The sequence below is a fragment of the Danio rerio genome, chromosome 25 (genome assembly GCF_049306965.1).
Source record: "Danio rerio strain Tuebingen ecotype United States chromosome 25, GRCz12tu, whole genome shotgun sequence".
Taxonomy (NCBI): Eukaryota; Metazoa; Chordata; class Actinopteri; order Cypriniformes; family Danionidae; genus Danio; species Danio rerio.
The window spans coordinates 11,144,059-11,170,290 of NC_133200.1; the positions used below are offsets into that span (position 1 = coordinate 11,144,059).

The 26,232-nt window shown below is 38.3% G+C and overlaps 1 protein-coding gene across 1 annotated transcript in view; it reads left to right on the forward strand.

Annotated features, from left to right (window-relative positions):
* The first annotated feature begins 8,985 nt into the window (after positions 1 to 8,985).
* ehf (ets homologous factor) overlaps positions 8,986 to 26,232 on the forward strand; it is a 101,273-nt gene continuing 84,026 nt past the window's right edge. The window contains exon 1 of the mRNA XM_073942221.1: positions 8,986 to 9,367. The gene's annotated coding sequence lies outside the window, so the exon portion shown is untranslated. The remainder of the gene's footprint in view (positions 9,368 to 26,232) is intronic.

Genomic DNA, 26,232 nt, shown 5'->3' on the forward strand with positions numbered 1-26,232 from the left:
GTGTGGTTCAGGTTTTAGTGTTTAAGTTCAGTTCAGTTCAGTTTAGCTCTGTTCAGTGTGATTTAATCATTACTGAGAGTTCAAACACTGAAGAGCAAATTCATCGATGCGTAGCTCTACCAATCCTGAACCATGCGAGGCAGTGGCGACAGCGGAGAGGGAAAAAAAAACTTCACCTGATGGGAGTGAAGAAAAAAAACCTTGAGAGAACCAGACTCAGTTGGGCACGACCATTTTAATTTCTCCGCTGGCCAAAAGTCTTGTGCAGAAATTCATTCGCCGTGGTTTATGCTGGAAGATGGCCTCAATGAAGACTCGTCTGTCCCTGGAGCGTCGCTGGAATCAGACACATGTTCTCCACTCCCCATGACCATCAGCGCAGCAGCAGCTCAGGATATGGCCTGGTCCCGAATATGGAATCCTTGGGGTCATCACGTCGCTGGTCTTGGATCCAATTAGTGACTCCGCCTAATCTGAGGACCTCGGGATGAGTATCCCCAGGTGAAAATAGAGAATAAAGAGAATAATTAGCGTAGCTGCTGTTCATAGTGTATATAAGCAAGATGTAGAAGCCAGTGTGGAACCCGCTAGGTGATGCACTGAGTGTATGCTTTACTAAACAGATAGGTCTTTAATCTAGTTTTGAACTGGGAGAGTGTGTCTGAGCCTCGGACATTACCAGGAAGGCTATTCCAGAGTGTAGGAGCCATGAAAGAGAAGGCTCGACCTCCTTTACTTGATTTTGCTATTCTAGGTACTACCAGAAGCCCTGAATTTTGAGATCTTAAGGAGCGAGTTGGTTCGTAGCGAGACAGAAGGTTGGTTAGATAAACAGGAGCTAGATTATTTAGAGCTTTATAGGTGAGAAGTAATATTTTAAATTCAATACGAAATTTAACAGGCAGCCAGTGTAAGGAGGATAAAATTGGGGTTATATGATCATATTTTCTGGACCTGGTCAGAACTCTGGCTGCTGCATTTTGTACTAATTGAAGTTTGTTAATAGAGGATGCTGGGCAGCCAGCAAATAGAGCATTACAGTAATCCAGTCTCGAAGTCATAAAAGCATGGACTAGCTTTTCTGCATCTGAGATGGATAGCATATTTCGTAATTTAGCGATATTTCTCAGATGAAAGAAGGCAGTTTTTATGACATGGGATATATGGTTTTTAAAAGTTAGATTGCTGTCTAATATGACACCCAGATCTTTTATAGTAGAGCTAAAGCTAACTTTGTATCCCTCTAATTGTAAATTGAGTTGCGAGATCTGCTGTGTGCAAGATTTAGGCCCAATAAGTAATAATTCTGTTTTGTCTGAGTTTAAGAGAAGAAAATTGTTGGTCATCCAGTCTTTGATATCTTTGATACACTCAGTTAGTTTAGAAAGTTCAGACGTCTCGTCAGGTTTAGTGGAAATATATAATTGAGTATCATCTGCATAGCAGTGAAAGCTGATCCCATGTCTTCTAATAATGTCTCCCATAGGTAGCATATAAATTGTAAACAGTAAAGGGCCTAAAACTGATCCTTGAGGCACCCCATACTTTACTGGGCAGATTTGTGAAGGCTGTCCATTAAGATTTACAAACTGGTAGCGGTCAGTTAAGTATGACTTAAACCATTGTAGAGCCTGTCCCTGGACACCTGTAGACTTTAAACGATTTATGAGGATATTGTGGTCAATGGTATCAAATGCCGCACTAAGATCGAGTAAAACTAATAGCGAGACGCACCCTCGGTCAGCAGCTAAGAGTAAATCGTTGGTTATTTTCACTAAGGCGGTTTCTGTACTGTGGTGAGCCCTGAAACCTGACTGAAACACTTCAAAAATATTGTTCGTCTGCAGATAAGAGCATAATTGAGTGGAAACAACTTTTTCTAGTATTTTAGACATAAATGGAAGATTTGAAATAGGCCTATAGTTAGCTAAGTTGTTGGTGTCTAGTTGCGGTTTCTTAATAATAGGCTTAATAACAGCTAGCTTGTAAGAGTTTGGAACATGGCCTATAGATAAAGAAGAGTTAATAATGTTAAGAAGAGGTTCTCCTATAGCAGGCAGCAGCTCTTTCAGTAATTTTGTTGGAATTGAGTCCAGCATACACGTAGCTGGTTTAGAGCTATTTATAATTTTTACTAACTCTTCATGTTCTATGATTTTGAAGCAGTGTAGGTTATTATTATGATTTAATGAAATATTTACAGGATTTGGAGTATAAGCCGGTGCAGAAAGTTTGGCATCTCCTATTTTCTGTCTAAAGCCTTCTATTTTATTACTGAAAAAATTCATGAAGTCATCACTGCTAATTTGCGGTGGAGTAGTTTGTTCCAAGGATGACCGATTATTTGCTAATTTAGAGATGGTGTTAAATAAAAATCTAGGATTGTTATGATTATTTTCTATCAGTTTGCGCAGGTGCTCGGTCCTGGCAGATTTTAGAGCCCTCCTATAGCTGTACATACTGTCTTTGTACGCAATTCTAAAGACCTCTAAACTAGTTTTTTTCCATTTACGTTCCAGGGCGCGGGTTGCTGTTTTGAGCGCACGAGTATGACTATTATACCATGGTATAGTTTTAATCTCTCTAGCCTTTTTTAATTTGATGGGTGCCACAGTATTTAGTGTGCTAGTAAAGATGGCATCCATACTGCTGGTTACTACATCAAGATCATTTGAGTTTGCGGGTGCATTACGAAATAGAGAGAGATCAGGTAAGTTATTTATAAATTCATCTTTAGTTGACGGAACAATAGTTCTACTAGGGCGGAGTATTGGAGCGGGTTTGCTGATTTCAGGTAAACATAGCTTATATAGTAAGAGGTAGTGATCTGTAATATCATCACTTTGTGGTATAATGTCTACGTCAATAACCTCGATTCCATAAGACAGAATTAGATCTAATGTATGCTTTAAGCGATGGGTTGGACCCACAACGTTTTGCTTTATCCCAAGTGAGTGTATTAAATCCATAAACGCGAGCCCTAAGGTATCATTAGCGTCATCTATGTGGATGTTAAAGTCACCTACAATTAGCATTTTATCAGTTTTGACTAATAAGTCAGAAATAAAATCAGAAAATTCTTTTAGAAATTTGACATAGGGTCCTGGGGGTCTATATATGGTGATTAAAGCGAGAGATAACATAGGTTTTTGTATAGTATCTGGAAGCTGAACATTAAGCGATAATACTTCAAAGGAGCTAAACATAAGTCCGTTTCTCTGTTTAATATTAAGGAAATCACTAAAGATTGATGCAACTCCACCACCACGACCAGTTTGACGAGCCTCATGTTTATATAAGAATCCTGGAGGAGTTGCTTCATTTAAGCTAATATAGTCATTTTGTTTCAGCCAGGTTTCAGTGAGACAGAGTGCATTAAGATTGTTTTCTGTTATTATTTCATTAATGATAAGTGCTTTAGGTGCAAGTGACCTGATGTTTAGGAGACCAAGTTTTACGAAATTTGTATTTTCACTTTCTACTGGTTTTTCTGGTTTGATTCTTACTAGATTTTTCCTGGAGCACACAGTACGTTTATTTCTTAATCTAATAATAAGTCTGTCAGCAAATGCAGATTTAAACAACTGCTCAGCTGTTTGTATGCAGCTTCTCTGACCGCTGTTTGTGCATAGACGTGGTGCCTGTTCACAAGATAGGGAGAGAGCGCTGTCGGCGAAAACCTGCTGAATCAAAGCTTATTCAAAACCTCAATCAATATTGGAGTTACCTTTGCACGCTGGAGACTGGATGACACCATGGCTAAAGGATTTCTCTTAGACAGGTAATGTTCTGTTTTGAAACATTTTAGCTTCACGCAAAGCAGATGTTGTTGTTACAAATGGGTTATATCTTCACAGAAGTGTTGTTCAGCCACTAAAATCTTCCGGTTAAAGATTGATAAAACTATTTTCAGTTTCACAAGGGACCTTTTACTGCATCGGTAATGAAGATTCTAATTAGTTTAACAACAAGACACAAGTAAATACCGCTATTCTGCCTAGTCTCTCCCTTTATTGTTTAACATGCAACTCTAAATATTCGCTCTGAAATAGCATGTCAGTTTGGCTTAGTAATGAGTGTACTTCCTTCACGCTGCCAAACAAGCACTAGTCGCTTTTAACACATGAGAGAGGGTTCCTTTGCTATCAACTTTAAGGTGTCCTGCTGAAAAAAACAGCTTAAACCAGCCTAGGCTGGTTGGCTGGTTTTAGCTGGTCGAGCAGTCTGTTTTTAGAGGGGTTTTGGCCATTTACAGGCTGGTTTCCAGCCATTTCCAGCCTGGTCTTAGCTGGTCAGGCTGGGAGATGACCAGCTAAAACCAGCTTGACCAGTTTAGCCAGGCTGGGAGCCCAGCCAAAACCAGCTATGTCCAGCTTAAACCAGGCTGGAAATGGCCAAAACCCCTCTAAAACCAGGCTGGTCGACCAGCTAAAAACAGCCAACCTGCCTAGGCTGTTTTAAGCTAGATTTTTCAGCAGGGTGCTCATGCTCCTGTTTCAGGAGGCGTGGCTCTGGATGGCAGGGGAGGGACTGTGATTCAGAGATTTATGCTAAGCTGTTAGCATTGTGGAAAATCACCTACTGCACCTTTAAACCTGTCCAATTTAGATTGTTTATAAATCTCTGAAAAACATTTCAGCGAACGAGTATCTGCTATTGACTCTGTCAAATAAATAATGACTGATCATATATGATGACTGATAGAAAACTCAGTCTATTATTTTGAATGCAATTCAGAAACAACGTTCCCCATTCACCCGTCTCGATCGCCGTATTTATGAAATAATAAAAACTGTTGTTTATTGTGTACATTATTTATTAACAATACATGAAAATATATCGATGACGAGGTCCGAGAAGACATTATTAACTTTAACATCCGTCGTAACCATATATGGTTCACCCCATGCCTGGATTGTGTGTCCTGAAACAAGTGTGGGTCTGCTTATTATTGGGCGTGTGTTCTACACAACTGCAACCCAACACTGGGAAACACCCATATACACTCGGTCACACACACTACAGCCAATTTAGATCATTCAATTCACCTATAGCGCATGTCTTTGGACAGTGGGGAAAACCTGAGCACATGGAGGAATCTCACCCCAACACGGGGAGAACATGCAAACTCCACACAGAAATGCCAACTGGTCTAGCCAGGACTCGAAACAAGCGACTTTCTTGCTGTGAGGGGACAGTGTTAACCACTGAGCCACCATATCACCTAAAAAAACAACATAATCTACAAATCAATTACTAGCTGCCTCTGATCCTTAGTTTGTTGTCTTCATTTAATTTACCAAACGCTCACGAAAATGTCTCCACATACAGATAGATGTGCTGGCCAGCAAATTTGTACACTTAATCTTAGCAAAAAAATAGTTTTGAGCAAGTGCCGAGAGCACAAATGTGAGAAATGTGTGTATAAAGAGTCTGGAGTAACCGTTGTTTAAGGACTAACCTTGACACCGCTGTGCTATAAATGTGAGACTAAATAGCTCAGCGTAGATGTACGGCAGCGATGGGCAATTCTTTCTCTCTACAGGTCTCCAGAGGGATCCTCCACTGAACCGAGGGGAGACGCGTGGCTGTTTTGTCTCGGCTAAATATAATATGCTATATTTTTCAACGTGTTTTAATTGAGCAGGAGGTATTTTTTATATGAAAAAAAGAGATATTATAGAAGCAGGCTAAAAAAAAAAACACAAACAGTTTTTACCGTAAGATTAAAAAAAAATGGATCACCCCCTCCAAGACTCCTTCAGAAACTCTTCCAGCTACTTTCCTCTTGAGGTCAGAGCCAACTTGAGACTCTGCCGCAACGCACTCTTGCCTGCCAAGCAGGACAAAATTACGCCGCTCTTATTTCTCACTCCGAGTTCTAGTGCTGCCATTTACCCAATTATTGGTATTCCAGCCCGTGTATGGCCGAGGTAAAGCACTTTACAACGCGTCAACATAAGGGCTTTGCTAATTATCCGTCCTCCGAAGCCGTACTTCATAATGGAGGGTTTTCGCGGAGTGCAGGGGTCTCCAATTCCCTCTCGGTCACCGTGCCCCCATAATCCCCCGTCTCATCACTGTTGTCAGCAAGACAGTATATCCATCGCCTGGAACCGTGGCCTTCGCAAAAGTCCTTAATTAAGTCCTGATCACCCTTTCCTCTCTCTCCCTCTCTCTCTTTGGCATTAGTGTGTTTAATTTCCTGCCTTCATATCTCTCTAACCCTCGCCGATATTTTATTAATCAAGTTTCGACTCATGTGTTTGGAAAAGGCCGTGCTCTCTTTTCCTAGCAAAAAAAAGGGAATGACAGTAAAGCTCTATTCATCGATTTAGCCATTAAGCGAGGCTTAGGCTGAATAATTCTGTTGAAACATTGCTCAGGGGTTCGTTCTGGCAATATTTAGATTACGTATATATGGATTAGGCTTTTCAGTCTGCTGATATAGTGTCTAGAAGACCTACAGATGTTGTTTTTTATTTGAATAAGGTGGAGAGATTGAAAGGTTCATCTCAGACTGTCAGGAGGGTGTTTGTTGTTTGAATTGAAAAGTCAGAACTACAGAAAATATCGTCTTTCAGTTTTATAAAATCTCTTTGTGTCCCATAAATGTGTTTTTGCATTACACAGCGTATCTTCTTTGAAAAAAAAAAAAAAATCTTTAAGTAATTTTTTGTTTAACTTTTTTTTGAACATTGAAAGCCATCAAATTTAATTTCTGCGGACAATTGCCCACTTATCAAATTTCTAAAGTGTCTTGACTGGCAGGAAAGCACTTAATCCACATGGATAGATTTTTTATGAGCTTTTAAAAACACCATTTGTTAGACGAAGAAAGAAATCTATGCTTGTTTGTTTATATATATATATATATATATATATATATATATATATATATATATATATATATATATATATATATATACATACACACACACACACGCTTTCATCCGCTTGTTAAGTGTGACGTCACGCGAAGCGGCTTCCGGGTCCAAGCGCTCTATTCATCTGAATGAGGAGACTCATGAAGTGGTAATAATAAACGTTTACGAAGCGATTTAATACTTTCGAAAATCACGATTGCAGTATATATGTCCATGCCTAATATCCGATGTCAGAAAGTGATAAAAAAATTATATAAAATTAACTTAAATGTGTGATAGAAATAAAACATGATCATAAACGAATGATTTCTCCACTCATATAAATGGCGACTTGGACCCGGAAACAGTATTCCATACGTCATCACTTAACAAGCGGATTGCGTTTAATGAGGAAACACACTAAACTTGGAGGGCTCATGTGTAATGCCCTGTCTTTGACAGCTCGCAACTTCACCACAGACTTTCTGAGTAAATGTACATAAGACACTAATACTCCGATTTTAATATGATTAAGATTATATTCTTATTAAAAGTCTACCGTGTAAGCAGCGATTTTATTAACCTAAAGGAACACCAAGTCACGAAATGCGGAGGATTTTCTTTCTGTTCGCCATGCGGTATCAACTTACAACAGATGTCAAAAGTTAAAAATGAAACACCCGAAATTGCATGAAACTCTGGATAACCTCAAATATATATATATATATATATATATATATATATATATATATATATATATATATATATATATATATATATATATATATATATTCATGTTATGGTATGTTAGTTTGGGAGGACATAATTAAAAAAAATTCAGTAAGATCATTAAATGACAAAGAAATTGACACTACGCACTACATACCATTAGATTGGCTCTGTTTGTATGTTAAGAAGAACGGCTTTTGAACATAGAACCCCATCGACTTTCAATAAATTATCCAAAATATATAGACAAATTACCATGTTTGTAAACATTCAGGATGCACACGCAGGGAGGTGGTACAAAAAAAAAAAAGGAGCGCTACATACAGTTTGTTGTTGTCTTAGAAATAAGTTATATTGATTACATATTATATATACTACTTACATAATGCTTTCAGCTTAGTATAACAGCTCGTCACCCAGTGATAAGCACAGCGATTCGACAAAACTAACGTTAAAGTGAGCGGCGTTCATCTGACAGGTCCATTTGCGATAGCACCCTCCCAATGAATATTGGATAAGACGAAATGCATCCAGCTCGAAATATACAATCTCGTTGAAGGTTATTTCAGACCGAATATTCAAAACGCCGTGGTAAACAATATAGGGAGTGTGTCACAAGTTGTCACTGAATAAATGTGTGATTATAAAACCAACTTTACCTTAATGACTTACACTTTCACGTTTCATTCTTAGCACTCAGTGACCGCAGTTTAATTGAGAAGAACTGTTTATGTAGATTGGACCCCATTGACCTTGTCAATTTTCCCTAAATATATTCTTGCCATATACTCCACATGTACAGATTTGCAACAATGTGGGGGTGAATAAATATTTATAAATAATTATATTTATTATTATTATTATTATTATTATTATTAAGAACTATTTTTAACCATTGAACCTCTTTTGCTTTAATTTTAATGAACATAAACGCGATCAATTTTTAAAAAATACCTTGACTTTGATTAAGCCACGCAGTTCAAAGTAAATTTTAGATGAAGAGATCAATCTGATTCATAATACCTTCATTTATATCAATGTCTGATGGGATTGAAATGACATTAGTAAATGATAACATACTGTAGTTTTCTTGTTATGACAGTCATTGAATGTCAAAGAACTACATAATTCACACTATATAGCATCAAATTAGTTCTGATTTTCCAAAATATGCCTTTCCACAGCCAAACAAGTTTCTAACAATGTGAGGCTGAGTAAACAATGACACCATTTCCATTTTAGGCCAAAGCGAGCGTTCATTCCAGCGCTCCTTTGATCAAACTTTAAGATGCGTTAACAAACCCGCTCGACTTCCGCCTTGTTTTTCGTCAAACGCAACAAGAAGCGCTCACAGACCAAAAAACAAACAAATGCTGAGCAGCATTTGAACAGACTAGAAGACAGCTCCGAGTGTGTACAAGCACTCTATCAAATCTCAAAACCAACAGGGTGCAGAATTCACTTCCACCGTCATACCGGCCCGCCGTGGCACAAATAGAGATCTTGGCATCTTTTGATACGCGGAATCCACAGGTGGCCCCAGCAGCGCTCTTTCAATTCCGATTTCATGACTGACACCCCTCTCTCCGAGACCGAGAAGGACAGGGCTGTGATTTTCAGGAAGGTCGACCGGAGGAAAGATGGACGCTTTGCAGCATGGGACTGTCTCGGGACAGTGTGAGCTCTAATTTCACAGCTGAGCTCCGCTGGCTGGCGCATTCGGACCGCCGTTTCTGATAGACGTGCCTCTGACCCGGGCAGAGATGGTGTCAGTAAGTATTTGATTTATTTTTTTCTCTCTTTTACACCTCTAGCTGTCAGATTCATTACCTTGGAGGCATCCATCTTTTCAATGTGACAGCGCATATAACAGATTGTCATGACAAGTGTGTTTTTAATTTTTTTTTCTTCCTTCCAATGTCAAAGCAAGCGGAATTGTAATGTGAGACGTATGTCACCTGAAAAGACAGTTATGATGCTATTATTCCAGTCACATATAGTTGTCTCAAAATAGATGGTGGCATAAGGGTAATATGTTGACAATTGGCAAACTGATAGCAGTAACCTTGTTGGAGATGTGACTGCAATATCTGTTGCGCTGTTAAACAGCTCTTTTCTGCCTTGCGGTTTGAGGTATAGAGAGCACAACGGATTTTATAGCATCTGTGGTGGTTTTTGATTATTCATTCAATCGAAGTAGCGGAAGGAAGCGTTCTCGTAACTTAAATGATCATCTTTGAGCCAGAAATCAATTGTTGGATGGGGGATCAGGAGAGATGGATTGAGCTTGTTCTGGGATTTCTATAAAAACACTAAATTCTTGTACACTGAGGTACGCCGAGAGATCTGGTGTAGGAACAGGTTTCACGCTAATAAATAATTACAAAGAAACGGAAAGTTTGGAAGAGAGTCAAATGCAGGACTTAGAAACCAAACGACAAAGAGTTTTTGATGACAACAGTGTGCCTCATTTTTGAGAAGAAAGACTGAGGCAGTTGTTAAACTCCAGTGGTAAAACAAGTGCAAATCCAAATATAATGACAATATCCCAAATGACATGAATTTAATGTGAAAATCTTTAGGTCTATTTGACATCCACACACTGATGTCACCAAAATAACGATCTAAAAAGCATTATAATATGAGAAAAGTTTGATTCATCTGAAAGCTTTAATTGCAAATTGACATTGGATTTTGTATTCCTACAATGCATGTGAACTACCTTGATGTCAAAACGACATTAAATTGACATGTAACACTGGTTTAAAACTTCATGGCAAAAATCTAAATTATACGCTGGGTAATGTAGTAAAATCTAAATTCAAATTGATCCCTAGGGATGGGTATCGTTAAGATTTTAACGGTATTACTACTTTTATTGATACCACTCATCGGTTCGGTACTTTAACGGTTCTCTTATCTGTACTTTTTGTTGTGTTTTATTATAAAACAAAAATTGAACAGAATTAACGACACATTATTTTATTATTACGTTTTTAATGTTAAAAAAAAAAGCTAAACAAATATTTGTATAAACAAATGAATAAAAAATGTCCTGTAAAAGAATGCACAATGGTTTAAAGGAAAATGACTTTCAGATTTTAACCTCGTTTCTTCTGGAGAAAAATCGACATGTTTGCCTTTTCTGGCAGAAGTCGGGATCTTGGTTCGTTGTTCTCCTTGAGTTGCAAAATGCAGTTGAATAATCAGATAATGTTTATGATTTTTCTTTAACACATTCACATACTGTAAATGAGTCACCAGGGGTTTGGGAGTTGACAACGTAAAAATAAGCAGTTTTTTTTTTTTATAATTTCTTAATAAAATTAGTTTATTATTATGCTAAATTTGTAAAAACAGCTGACATAAAAGCATTTTTAAATGTTTAACATTTATCTAGGCAACAGCAGTAAAAAAAAAATACTGTTTTCATTGTAACCGAATGTGTGTGTTTATTCAACTATTAATAATTGATAAATTATTAGAGAGACCTTATGTGTTTGACTGCTAGCATAACGATGTGGATGATGTACCTTTAGCTAGTCTAGTCAGTCAAAAACTTTTCAATTGTCTTTCTGCAGTTAATGCATTTTTAAAAGATACTTTTTCTTAGCCAGATTGCTTGTGTTTCTGCTTTTACAAGAAAACAACTTGTTGCGTTTTTTGCAACGGGCATTGTCGCTGTCCACTCGGGAAATACAACCCGTTTGGTTCACTCCGCAAGCTTACGAGCTGTGTGTGCGTGCGAGTCTGTGTCGCGAGCTACAGCCAAACACGGTGAAGGCTTTTATACTTGACGTGCTCGCCGCTGTACTTTTGGGCGAAAACACGAGCATTTCTCATGTGAGATTGCCAACTGTGCAGACGAATATCGCAAATTAGAAAAGGTTGTTCAGTTAAGTTATGCTTCTGTAAATAATGTTTATTTAGCAATTATTCTCCAGTACTAATAGCAGAACCGTTAACCGTCAGAGCTTATCAATAGTTCTGTTTTTATAATTTAGCACCAATTATTACAGTTCAAGTCAAATTATTAGCCAACCTGTGATTTATTTATTTGTATTATTTTCAAATATTTCCCAAATGTTGTTTATCAGAGCAATGAATTTTTCACAGTATTTCCTATAATATTTTTTCTTCCAGAGAAAGTCTGATTTGTTTTATTCCGGCTAGAATAAAAGCAGTTTTTAATTTTTAAACCCATTTTAAGGTCAGTATTATTAGCCCCTTTAAGCAATATTTTTTTCGATTGTCTACAGCAGTGGTTCTCAAACTTTTTTCATCAAGTACCACCTCAGAAAAAAATTGTCTCTCCTAGTACCAACAAAATGAGCAGTATTGAAATACAGTAGCGTAGTAGGCCCAGTAAAGCAGCTACAACTCTGCACAGTTAAAAAAACGTGGCAGAATACCTCAGAATTATAGGCTATATGTCCTATATGGCATATTATATCCATAATTTTTGATAAATTTTGAAATGTGTGTAGCATGTACATGACATATTTCATTCCTCCGCGTACCACTAGAAGGAAACCACTGGTCTACAGAACAAAACATCATTATTCAATCTTTTTTTTTTTCTTTTTTTTTTTTGCAACCGGGGACCCGTGTGACATAGGTTGTTAATTCTACTATATGATAACAGGTACAGATTTGCAACAAAATGTTGAATGAAATTTATATATATATATATATATATATATATATATATATATATATATATATATATATATATATTTATATATATATATATATATATATATATATATATATATATATATATATATATATATATATATATATTTAATTATTTATTGTTCATAAAAATAGTTTTTGAATAGTGAATCTAATTTACTTTAATTTACAAGGACATATAGTGGCGAAAAAAGTATTGAAAGTGTCATGTTTTTGTTTATTTGCTGAGAATAATATTTCTAAAGGAGCTGTTGACAGGGAATTAAACCAGATTTTGGTAAAAACCCAAACAATACAAACATAAAAATAAAACAAAACAAATCTGAAAATTGAGTTGTGTAAAATCAATGAAATGACACAAAGAGAAAGCACTGAACTACTGAAATGTTTTTAATACTTTATATAAAGGCTTTTTTTGGTGATGGCAGCTTAAAGACGAGGACAATGAAGTCACATATGAATTGCTTATGTGTAAGTTTTCCACAGACTTTACCAGAGTGTAAACATCTTGATGATTCTGTGGGTCTTGTCTTTCAAATCTGAGCTTTATTTTGTATTTTCTATTGGATTCAGTTCAGGTGATGGGCTGGGCCATTCTACAGCTTGATTTTCTTTCTTTGAAAGCATTTGAGAGCTTCCTTGGCTGTGTTTTGGATCATTGCCTTGCTGAAATATCCACTTTGGTTTTATCTTCATCATCCTGATAATGTACATGTTCAACTGAAGAAGCTAATATTAATTTACAATGATGAAGGGTAGAGGGATGCTGAAGAACTACTAAAGAATTCAGCTGCTGTCTGGGCTTTCACTGCCTTTTTACACCTCCCTTTGAATAAAAGCAACCGCAGCCGGTTGCTTTTCTTCATAAAAACTGAATAAAAGCAATTTTTAATTTTTAAACCCATTTTAAGGTCAGTATTATTAGCCCCTTTAAGTTATATATTTTTTTGATTGTCTACAGCACAAAACATCATTATTCAATAATTTGCCTAATTAATTGCCCAACTAACCTAAAAGTGCACTTTATGCTGAATACTATTGCTAATATGTTCTGTCATCATGGCAAAGATAACATAAATTACTATTATGTTATATAAAAAACTATTAAGTTTTAGAATGTGTTGGAAAAAAAACTTCTTTCCAATAAACAAAAATTAGGAAATAAAAATATACAGCGGGGCTAATAATTCTGACCTCAACTGTATATTATAGTCCATTATTAGAATAGCTTTTAAAGCTCTCCTTACATACATACTCTTTCCTCAAGAGCAATTTTTCCCCTGTTTGTCATTTCATCCCTTTTCAGTCTGACATGTTGGCGGCACAAACCTGTCGACCTTCCAGACCTACAAGCTTCGGTAAGTCCAGTCGAATCTCCACCACATGACGAGCCAAGACTCTGACATGCCAAAAAGAAGAGGCCTTGAGGGGAATTGCAGGACATTTACTACCTTTGTCTTGGTATCTCTGTTTGGCCCATTATATGTGTCAAGCAGCGGGTCATTTTTCCCCAGCGTGGCCCAGGCTGTCGCTCCCTGTGGTGGCAATCACCTTGCTGACGGAGGCCTAGTCGGTGCGGCGGGTATTTTTCGCCAGCCCTTCGGCTTCGACCCGACATGCTGCAATCTTTCATGCGGACGCCTCTGTGCCACGTTCTTAAATAAAGGCAATGCATCACTGGAAGGAAAGGTGTCAGTTATAGAGAGCGAGAGAATGGGGCTAATGACTTGAAAAGGGGCATTAAAAGAAAAAGTGGCACATGAAATTCAGGCTTCTGTAATACTGGAGGTATTAGCAATTTTAAAATATAATGCAATTAATACATACAAATTTGATTATAAATGATATAATAGTTTAAATGTAAAATTATTTTAGAAAACTTATGTGAAAAGTGTAAATTATATACACTCACCGGCCACTTTATTAGGTACACCTGTCCAACTGCTTGTTGACTTGATCTGCTGAAATGTTTTTAAGGAGCTTCCTGATGCTGACTTTAATTTTCTAGTCATTTCAACTTGCATCAGTCAAGCTATAAGTTAAACTTTGTATAACTTAAAATGAGTTGAAACACGATTATTTTTAAAATAAGGTAAAGCAACATTACATATTTATTGTCGTTATATTTTTTACAGTGTATTGAAAAATAAAACCCTTTGAGGTAGAGATTTCCAGGTATATAATCATTTTGATTATGCACAAGCTTTTTATATTACATCAATGATAAGAAGCTCCGGTTTCCCCACATGTCCAAAGACATGCAGTACAGGTGAATTGGGGGGTATTGAATAATAGGAACCATTTTTTATTATTTTTGTCTCTTTTTCTTTTAATCAAACAATTATTTTTATTGGTCATGTAAGGGTCATATATTAACTGAACTTTTAATGTTGTGTGTGAGTGCTGTGCATACTAATTAGCATTTTTGCAGAAGTAGATAGATGCGGGTCCAAAATTAAATTCAGCTCTGCAGAAACTTCCTGTCTGAAAAGAGGTGTTAAAACTGAACACGGAACACAGAAAGATGTATACTTTGTTGTTGGGCAGAGAATTCGTAGAAAAAGAGAAAGTATGTCGAAGGTGTGGCCAATGGAGGACTGAACAATGACTGACAAGTGACGTTACACCAAAACTCCACCTGTTAAGATCGGTTGTGTATATATGGTGAAGTCAGGAAATGTATGTTAGTTGCGAACCTCTTGAATGTAATTCTTGTATTGCATTGGGGTAATGTAACCCAGAGCTCTGTCATCGAATTATTCATTTGTATCCAATAAATTGTTACGATTTTTGACATTAAAGAAAAACCTCTCCAGACCTTTTCTTATTGAACACGCATGGAATAGAGATAGATATTTCAACAGTTGGCTAAATTGTCGGTAGTGTATGTGTGTGAATGAATGTGTGTGGATGTTTCCCAGAGAGGGGTTGTGGCTGGAAGGGCATCCGCTGCGTAAAAACGTGCTGGATAAGTTGGCGGTTTGTAACGTTGTGACGACCCCAGATTAATAAAGGGACTAAGCCGAAAAAAAAGAATGACAAAAACAATGCCAAGAGTAAGTGCTTAATACAAACATCTTGGGCATATTTTAGAGTCTCAAAGGCTTTTAATGAGTCATGAAACTCCTTAACAACAGTTTCCATTTTAGGGCAAGTTAAAAACGAATTCCTCCAGCTGGCTGAGGGTGTCGTAGTGGAGATGTTGCACCTGTTCCAAACGCTTAAGCGCTGGCCATCCGTGCCAAAGCCAAACCACAAAATGGACATAATATTCTGTCGCCAAACTTGGACACGCGTGACAATGATGGAGCCCCGGCGAATGGACTTAACACGGCACATTTGGTAATTTGCACACCTACCTGCACTTCAGAGCAGCACAATTACCCAGTTCTTCTGGCCGGCTCGCCTCTTTTTCTTTTTTTTTACTCTTCATTGGCAGACTGAGGCGCACCTTTTTGGCCCTGTCCGGCTGCGGTTGCGACGCCGTGAAATGGACGTTAATTCCCTCCGCTATCTGTACCATGCAGAGACTGTTTTAAAGCCTACATATGACTCTCACTCTTCTCTGCTGCTACAATCATCCAAATGCAGCGAGAGAGAGAGAGAGAAAGCAATGGGTAAAAAAATGAAAACATCAAACAAACCTGTGAAATGCAAAACAGCGCAAGTTTTACATTTGGTTGTTGCCATCAGTGGTGCTTAATGAGAATTTCACCTTCCAAGTTTGAAGGTAATGGAGGGAGAGGGAAAAAAACTGCATTTGTTCCTTAAAAATAAGGAGATGATGTACATTATGCAGTTAAGTCTTGAGTAATGAATGGTTTGACCTGTGTTTGGGGCTGCTGTCCATGGTCCTGAAATCAATCCTCAATCCTCATTCCTCATATGCACCAGTGGGAGATACTGTACTTTTTCCCACTGGGAAGATAACAGATTTTTCCTTTCGCCTAGTCCCTTATTTATCAGGGGTCTCCACAGCAGAATGAACCGCCAACTCATACACTAAGGCCAGTTTTGTTTACCCAATTCACTTATAGTGCATGTTTTTGGACTGTGGGGGAACGGGAGCCAGGGGCATAGTAAGTGGGGGGGTGACAGAGTGCGTAGGGGGCTGGCAATTTAGGGGGTTATGTGGCGGTGTTCTGACAATCTTTGCTACCTCCTCAGAATGTGCTACCGGTAGCTTAATCTGTCATATTTCAGCTAAAAAAAAACAGGATTCAAGAGTTCACACTTAGATAATGCTTGACTATTTTAGCAGGTTTGGCATGCTGTAGGCGAAGCAGTGGCGCAGTAGGTAGTGCTGTTGCGTCACAGCAAGAAGGTCGCTGGTTCGATCCTTGGCTCAGTTGGCCTTTCTGTGTGGTGTTTGCATGTTCTCCCTGCGTTCACGTGGGTTTCCTCTGGGTGCTCCGGTTTCCCCCACAGTCCAAAGACATGCTATACAGGTGATTTGGGTTGGCTAAATTGTCCGTAGTGTATGAGTGTGTGTGGATGTTTCCCAGAGGTGGGTTGCGGCTGGAAGGGCATAAAAATGTGCTGGATAAGTTGGTGGTTCATTCCGCTGTGGTGACCCCAGATTAATAAAGGGACTAAGCTGACAAGAAAATGAATGAATTGGCATGCTGTCCTGAGCTCGGAGATGGATGAACCCAAAGCTACCGCCTGGTCGATAAGCATTTGGGGGGATATGAGATCAGGTAGTTCTCGATTACTTCCCAAGAATAGACCTCTATCTGCGGCAGTTTGTAGTAAGTGCTTGTGACTTTAACTTTTGTTACATGTTTTTTGAGTGTGGGAGGAAACCGGAGTACCCGGGGAAAACCCACACGAACACGGGGAGAACATGCAAACTCCGCACAGAGTGTCGACTTGCTCAGCTAGTGTTTGAACCAACGACCCCCTTTCTGTGGGGCAACGGTGCAAGCCACTGAGCCACCGTATTGCCCGTACTTAGAATTGAGGAGGAGAGAGAAGGGATGGATGGGGGGTTTCCAAAACGAATCAATTTAGAATAATCCGATTGGCTAGTTAGTAATTAGTGATAGGACTGACTACAGCTGATTCCTATCATGTGCCTCCCCGGAAATTAGTTTGTGAAACTTCACTTAGCACATCTTGTCAGCTTTAAATGTCTATCAGAATGATCTACCTACTTAAAGAAGGGTGTAAAAACAGGGGGAGCAGATTTTGTCAGCTTCAAATGTCAATCGGAATAAACTATCACTCTAATAAACAAATTAAAAATAAAACTAATAATTTAAAAAACTAAAAATTAAAGCAGTAGTTTACTCTGATAGGCATTTGAAGCTGCTACGCCTTTTTCTACTTTGTTCAATAAAGTAGTAGCTATGCAGAGATATGCTCTACTCCCCCTCCCCTTTGCTCTTCATCCCCACCCCCACTTTTCTCTTTGGAGATTGCTAATGTAACTATCATACACCCCGCCCCACCTTCCCTTCACTTTGGGCTTGAAAACGTCACTATCACCTCCGCTCGGGTTTCAGTTCAGGTGAAGCTAGTTCCACACAAGAGACAAAATAGAATCGGGGTAAAACTACATGATTGCAGTGCAGTTTTCTGATACGTTTGCTTTTAAAAACATTGGTTGAGTTTAGGGAAGGGTTTAGTTTAGCTTTACTTGAAAACCAATTGAGTAAACCAGTTGTCTTAAAATAATTTGTTGTTATTACAGTATATTTAATGACAAGTACAGTCGAAGTCAGAATTATTAGCCCCCCTTTAATTTTTTCTTCTCTTTTTAAAATATTTTCCAAATGATGTTTAACAGAGCAAAGAAATTTTCACAGTATGTCTGATAATGTTTTTTCGTCCAGAGAAAGTCTTATTTGTTTTATTTCAGCTAGCATAAAAGCAGTTTTAAATTTTTTAAACCATTTTAGGAACAAAATTATTATCCCCTTTAGGCAATTTTTTTCCCGATAGTCTACAGAACAAACCATCATTCTACAATAACTTTCCTAATTACCTTAACCTGCCCAGTAAACCTAATTAACCTAGTTAAGCCTCTAAATGTGTTACCGACTGGGTGGAGTGACAGAGGACAACAGGAGGTAAGATCCAATATGCAGTTTATTCAATGTCAGGCAAGCAGTGGTCATCAGGTGCAAACAGGTATATATAGGCAGTCCAGAATCATAAACGTTAAACAGGCTAAAGGTCGAAAGGCAGGTGGCTAAACAGGATAACAAGGGTACAAGGCTAGGATCGAGACACGGAGAAACAAGACAGGTAAACGCGTTGTAATGTCACACTGGGTAAACAAGACTCGGCAACCTGGAAGCGTCAAAGAGTGGCTTATGAATGGAGTGAAATCAGTCTGTGAACAAGGTCCAGCTGGTGATTGCAATCAGGATAGATGAATGAGCAGGCGTGCGTGTTTGGGAGCAGTGCATGTATGAAAATGTAGTCCTGGGAAATGCGGAAATGTAGTCATGAGAGTTCGTGTGAGAACCAGCGATCCTCTGGGAAGCGATCGCTGGTTGTGTGACAAAATGTCACATTAAGCTGTATAGAAGTGTCTTAAAAAATAGTAAAACATTATTTACGGTTATCATGGCAAAGATAAAATAAATTAGCTATTAGAGATAAATGGTTAAAACAATTATGTTTAGAAATGTGTTGGAAAAAATCAGCTCTCTGTTAAACAGAAAACGGGAAAAAATTAACAGGGGGGCTAATAAATCTCTACATGTTCAGTAGCACTGGTTGACTAGTATCTAAAAATAGAGCAGCATAAACGAAAAAGGACAAGCCCCACATTCTCATAGACAAATGTACAATAAAACGTAGCCTAATTAACATATTTCAGATTCGCAAAAAAGTAGACAGCGCCCTCTAGTAGATTCGTCATCTGAAATCAGCTAAGCTTACCCGGAGCAACGTATTTTTTTAGTATTATGTTTTATGTTACGTATTTTGTAACATATTGCGTTCCACAAAAATGTAGGCTGAGATATGTATTTCCAATGAGCATGGGTTGCAAAAAAGCCCTTGTTTGATAATTACTAAACATTATCAGGATTATCAGATATTTAGATATTAAGTGTACTCATCACGTTTTTCTTGAGGGTACACAAAAGCCTTGTGAAAAAGACTAATTCAAAGGCATTGAAATATATGTTTTTCATCTATGTTTTCCATCACCATGTCCCCTTAGGGCCTCTGTAGTTTTCAGTAGACGAGTTGATTAGCGGAGCGGGGGAAAGTTGGTGCTTTCATCAGTAGAACCAATGCGCAGAAACAGTCCTGACCTTTCATTGCAGTAATTTCAGTTTTTGTTATTCAGTGTTATGCCTCCTGATTAATTTCATTTGCTTTACCTTTCAAATGTTAATTCTTGGAAAATAAACGACAGATAAAAACATAAGTTGTTTTATAACTTCACAGCTATCATCTCAGCGAGATGAAAGCTGAGCATCAAGCGATTATCATCACATTCATTAGCATGAGCCATGCTTGCAAAGCAAATGAGCAGGGCCGAAGCCGCTTTATCTCTCCCCTTTCTCTCTGTCAACAGTAAATAGTCAGTCAGCTCATCCCAGAAGCAGGGATGGGTGGGGTATCTAAAATCTCTACTCAAGTAAAACTAACAATCTTAATAGTTACTTGAGTAAGAGTAAAGAAATATATAAAGAAGAAACTACTCAAAGTAGCTAGTTTCTTCTGATCTGATTGATTAATTACATTCATTTATTTTCTTTTCAGCTTAGTCCCTTAATTAATCATGTGTCGCCACAGGCCTGAACCGCCAACTTATCCAGCAAATGTTTTACGCAGCGGATGCTGCAACCCATCACTGGGAAACATCCATACACACTCATTTACACACATACACCACTTTCAGATTATTTTTCCCAATTCACCTATAGCGCATATCTTTGGACTGTGGGGGAAACCAAAGCACCCGGAGGAAACCCACATGAACACGGGAAGAACATGCACAGAAATGCAAACTGACCAAGCCAAGGCTCCTCACAGCAAGAAGGTTTTGCTACCCACTGCACCACTGTGAAGCCCCTTGGTTAGAATAAATAAAATTACATTTCAAACTACTTTGCTTAGCTATCACACACAACTTTAGGTCACATCAACATCATAACATGCCATTTGCAATAAAATCTCAAACAGACCAGATGTTGTCTTTTCCACATTCTCAACACAAATTTGTCAACGCCTGCATGTACACAAAGAACAAAAGTTGAACAGTAAATTTGAATGAAAAAGGCAAATGGGAATATAGCAGCTTCCCCAGGACTTGCAAAAAAGTAATATGAACAAAATCCTGGCTCACACAGTACATTTACTAATCATAAATGATTGTAGTATGTCAGACTGCAACAACATTGCTCCCATGTTACACTGTAAGATCTCTGTTGTCATGACTGATCAACTGATGCAAGAAATCTCACCTAGAGTTTGACGTCTCCACTCTGTGACACTTTCACTATCCCATGGTCTCATAAACCAATTGTAGGGTTATTTCTGAGTAGGGTCTGTCCGCGGATTTCAAGAAAGGGTGGCGTAACGTATAGGGCCACAACTTGTAGTAGAGACGTAACTTGAAGTCCAATTTATCTTTATTTCTATAGTTGAAATACTGGAACAATAAACAACGTGATCTCACCTAATGACCCGATCTAATCCTGTTTACATGAAATAAACCTGCTCCCGAGCAGGTTTGAGCTACCAGAACTGTTGCTATGACAACAACTCTCGATAAGTTTTAAAGAACCAACCGTTCCTGGATCGAGTCAAATCGTCAATAACCAAATCCAGCTAATTGAGTAATCCACGTACGAAGAACGGACGCCAGTGCAAGGCAGGATAAACGCATCATAATAGTCACGGTTACAACATGACAGGACTTAGCAAAGATGTGTGTGTGCTGTAATAAAAGTCCCTGTAATCAGTCAGTAACGATCCTCCGACTGTGTGTATGCATGTAATAAAGCTGAAACAGGAACAGCTGTGTGCGAGGTGCATGATGGAACTTGTAGTCCATACACCGGCGACTTTGTAGTTCTATGGGGATCTGCGTGTTTAGCTGTCATCTACAATAATTGGTGATTGTGACAGTTCAAAACATCCAATTTTTTAGACGTATTAACGTTATTGTTTGGTTACAAAACATTTAATTCTCTTGTTAAATTAATGTTTTAATAACAATATTTAAAGTGTTATTAAAACGTAACCCCAACAACACAGTGATGTTTTAGTAATTTTTAGAATGTTTATTAATTACAAATAACATTATGGAAACGTTCTACAAACATTATCTTTTTTGATAACTTTGAGAGAACCTTTGGAGCACTGTTTCCCAAGCCTGTTCCTGGAGGCACACCTACAGTACATATTTTGGATGTCGCTCTTATCTGACCCATTCATTTGAGGTTTTGGAATCTCTTCCAATGTTCTGATAAGTTGATTCAGGTGTGTTTAATTAGTAAGAGGTTGAAAATATGTACTGTTGGTGTGTCTTCAAGAACAGGGTTGGGAAACACTGCTTTAGAGAACGTTAGCCAAAGTAACAAGATCATTCCCTGCTAGCTAGGTCTGCCCAGGAGTACTCTTAGATGGAGAAGCCGACTATATTGCAACCACACATCTACAATGACATGATAAGCATTGGCACCTGTCGCAACAAGTTACTCGACTCTCAAAAAGTGACCACCCGCCATCTGAATGAGGTCTTCATTTAAGTGTAAGTACCGTGACACTGCCTGGAAACCAGAAATAAGTGCACACACACACACAGGCATACTGACTCTATTCCTAACAGATGGGACTCTGTCTGTTCTACAAGGGCCCGCCGGCATGTTATAGTAAGTGCTCCCTTGTTACAGAGAGCATTGGCACATATGCAGGGCCTAAAAAGGACATGTTAGCACGTTAGAAGTGAGAAGATCCATCACAGAGAGCCCAACATCTCCTGAGATTCTTCGTATTGGCGTAATCAACTTCCGTAAAAATACAATAATACCCAGCTTTCAAGTATTAAACGGCTCTACCTCCGAATTGTTCTCCCGACCATCTGATGTGCACACATGCTTCTGTTTTTCGATCGCCTTAGACAAAACAAACAATAATAATAACGGAATAATCATAATTTCCCCCGTTGAGGATTGAAATGAGTTAGTGGCTGAACTGAGGCTCCACACAGTCACGCTTTGCTGATTTGGAACCCTCTTTGTTTGTGTGTGTGTGTGTGTGTGTGTGTGTGTGTGTGTGTGTGTGTGTGTGTGTGTGTGTGTGTGTGTGTGTGTGTGGCAAGACTGCATCAGGCGCTCTTCCCGCTGGGCTTTGTCAAACTGAAGCGCTATGTTTCCCTCTAGTGGACGGTTTGAGAAGCACAACCCCCAATCCAATAGCATCTGTGTGGCTGAGCTAAACATCCAAGAAAATAAATCACTCCTTTGTCAATACCCTCATCCGCGCATCTTGTTTGAGAAAAAGTCTCAAACGCTGGTAAAATCCATTGCAGCAAAGTGATTCAAATGGATTGATTTTTTTTTTACCTCACAAACACAAGCGTGCTGATGCAGCTCTAAGCAAAGACACAGCTAGGGTACTTTCCTGAGCACGAGTGCATTGTGAGGTTTATTTTATTGATACGTTGGCTCAAGGCTGATTTCCAAACAAAGGCGATATGAAGGTAAGGGAAAATCCACTCACCAATGATCTATCGGAATATCTTCCTCAATGGCTCTTTAAAAGACAACCTCCAAAATCAAGCTCACCATTTTCTGTTTACTTCATAACATTTCTTGATGTGAATGTGGTCAAATGTTGCTGGTTTTCTTCTTAAGAAGGGATTCCTCAATGGTCATCCCATGTAGCCTCAAGTTCACCTGCAACTGACAAGATTAATCTATCAGAAATCCATTATATTGAAAAGACCTAACAATTTTAATCATAATGTTAACCGATGTGGACTTGGACCAGATTCAAAAGTAGCCGGTAGGTTTAGGCCCTGTCCACACAAATATCCACACCAATCACAAATTTTGCACGTTCGCAGTAAACATATCACGTATTCAGCATTGTTCAACTGCGGGACGGTAATTTGCCTCTGTTCACATGCCTGCATTGACTTGTATGCAATTTACTCACAACATATTCTTCAAGAGATCACACTTAGATATTGCTTGTTTATGTTAGCAGGGTTGGCATGCTGTACCGGTAGAAAATCTTGAGCTCGGAGATAATTAAGCCCAAAGCAAAAGGGGGTACGAGATCAGGTAGTTCTCGAGAAACCCCTGAATTCAATTGGCCTACTCCTTGATTACTTACCACACCAGCGCATACCCATGTGGTGAAAGCTCAGTACTAAAGCACTCATATACTAAATTGAATAATATTTTAATGCAATTGAAACTGGTTTCTATTTTTGTCTTTAGCTCTACAAAAGGGTTTATATATATATATATATATATATATATATATATATATATATATATATATATATATATATATATATATATATATTAAGGGTGTAACGATATGCATATTCATATAGAAATGTTCGGTACGAGACTTTCGGTTCAGTACGCATTACAAACAGAACGATCCAATTCCGACTAACATCTAAAAAGATAAAAGAGAATAATTTCAAAATATAATGTTTTCAGTGCAATAACGCTCAACGTGGCATCCTAGATGACGTGGCAGACAACATGCTGCCTTCCCCGCTGTCATGTTAAATAGTAGACCATCGCTTTTGAACTCAGAATATCACTTTATTAAAGCTCATTAGCAATCTTGCTGCCTTCTGTGTCAGCCTGCTCGTGTTGGCTCCGCCCTCGTTGCCCCAGCAACTCTGGACCCCGAAACAAAACAGCCAACCCCAATTACCCATTTACATATCATCACATCTGCCCACCTCCAAACACTACTCCAGTCACACACACGCTACCAGGCATCCCAATTCTCCAGGAAGTTTCGGAAGACTCCCGGATGCCCAGATAATCATCCGGAGATTAAATATATATATAAATTTATTTATTTATTTATTTATTTATTTTTTTTTTTTTTGCTTATAAATGTATAAGTTGGCACCCCTACCAAGTTAGACCGCTACAGTAGTATTTGTTTTTCCTATACTATTTAAGTTAATACTTTTTCAGCTTTCTTCAAAATATCTTCTTTTGTGCAGAAGAAGGAAACTCTTAAAAGTTTGGAACATTTTTAGGGTGAGTAAATATTTTCATTTTCGGCTGAACTGTCCCTTTAATGAAATTCTCTAACGCAACAATGCTCTTCAACCTTTAGAACTGAAATTAGTCATAAAGCATTTTGTTTACTTCAGCAAATTTCCTGCTGTAATTTCCTGGTGAAGATTCAAAAGCCAATCTTATTTCGCTCTATGCAGTTAGATTGGATTTGAATGTAATATAGTTTCCCATTTTAAACAAATTTGCCTTGGTCTTAAATGACTTCAGTGAATAATGCAACAATGTTGGGGATTCCTGAGGGATCATTTCGCTCAGGGATTTAGTCATAGGAGATATATTCATTGATGCAATTTGGTTTCTCTAATGCAGGGGCGTCCAAACTCAAGGTCCTGCATAGTTTAGCTCCAACCTCCTTCAATACACCTCCCTGGAAGTTTCTAGTATACCTTGAAAGGGTTGTGAAGCAGACATTAGTCACGTTTTTTAACAATATTTTAATTTATTTTACCAAATTTTACAATGTTTACAGGGTCAGGATTCAAACAGAGGCCAAGGGCTACCAAATTAAACCGTCTATATTTACAAAATCCAGTTTCGTTGACGCAACAAAGCCCTCAACCATCAAAAAGGATAATTGATTAGCTTTTGATAGATGAAGGTTTAAACAGAGTCTCCAAAATCCAGAACTAGCCAGAAAAACACATTTTGGGAACACGTTCTGTTTACTTCATCAAATTTCCTGATGCGAACATAATCAAGGTTCCCACATTGAAGGCAAGGACAACCACACTAGACTGTCTATACATGATGAGATGAAATCAGCTTATATAACACAACCGTGCTCTCTTCATCTTTCGAAAGGGATACTTCAATGGCTCTCTAAAGTTGACAGTTCTCATAGACACTCCGAAAATCAAGTTTGCTAGTAGATGGGGAGTAGGAATTAGTCAGAAAACCATTTTAATTGAAACATTTTTGGTTTATTTGATCAAATTTCTCGATGAGAACATAATCAAGAGACAAAGTTAGACAAACTAAGCCATCTACAGTCATGCTGTTTTTGGTGGTATAAAGCAACAATGCTCCTTCAGCTTTTGGAAAACCCTTAAAATATATTTTTGACAACATTTTGACAATTCCCACGGAGCCTTTCAAGTTCACCCACAGCTGAGTAGTTGGAATTAATCAGACAAGCATTATTAATGAAACAGCTCATGTTTCCTAACATGTTCAAGATCTGAAAATAATACCAAAGCCTAGCTGTACTTGTGATGTTCTCAAAGCATTTTATTCCCATCCAGCTCCACTCCAACCATATAAAAGCATTCAGAGGGGATTTCCCAGTGGCACACGCCCCTCGAGAGATTACATTTCCCATGGAGCCTTTCGGTGCTAAATCAAGTTCACCAGCAGCTGAGAAGTTGAGAGAACAATCCCTCTGAAGACAATCATTTCAGTCTTTACACTTCTCAATGTGACCATTTTTTTTTTTGCTGTAGGCCTTTCAAAAGCAAGAGAATTTATAGAGCTTGAGTGAGCCGGTTCAAGTTTTTTAGTTTTAATCGATAGCTTCTGATGGCTCGACGTAGACCGAACAAGTGCATGAATGAACTTCAACCAAAACTCCATCAATCCTTGAGTCATCCGGTCCACTCCAGTGTGACTCAGAATCAATGAGAAAACCATTATTACTGGGCCACGTTGACATTTATATCACCAATTCATACTTTTCAGACATGGGCGCGTAG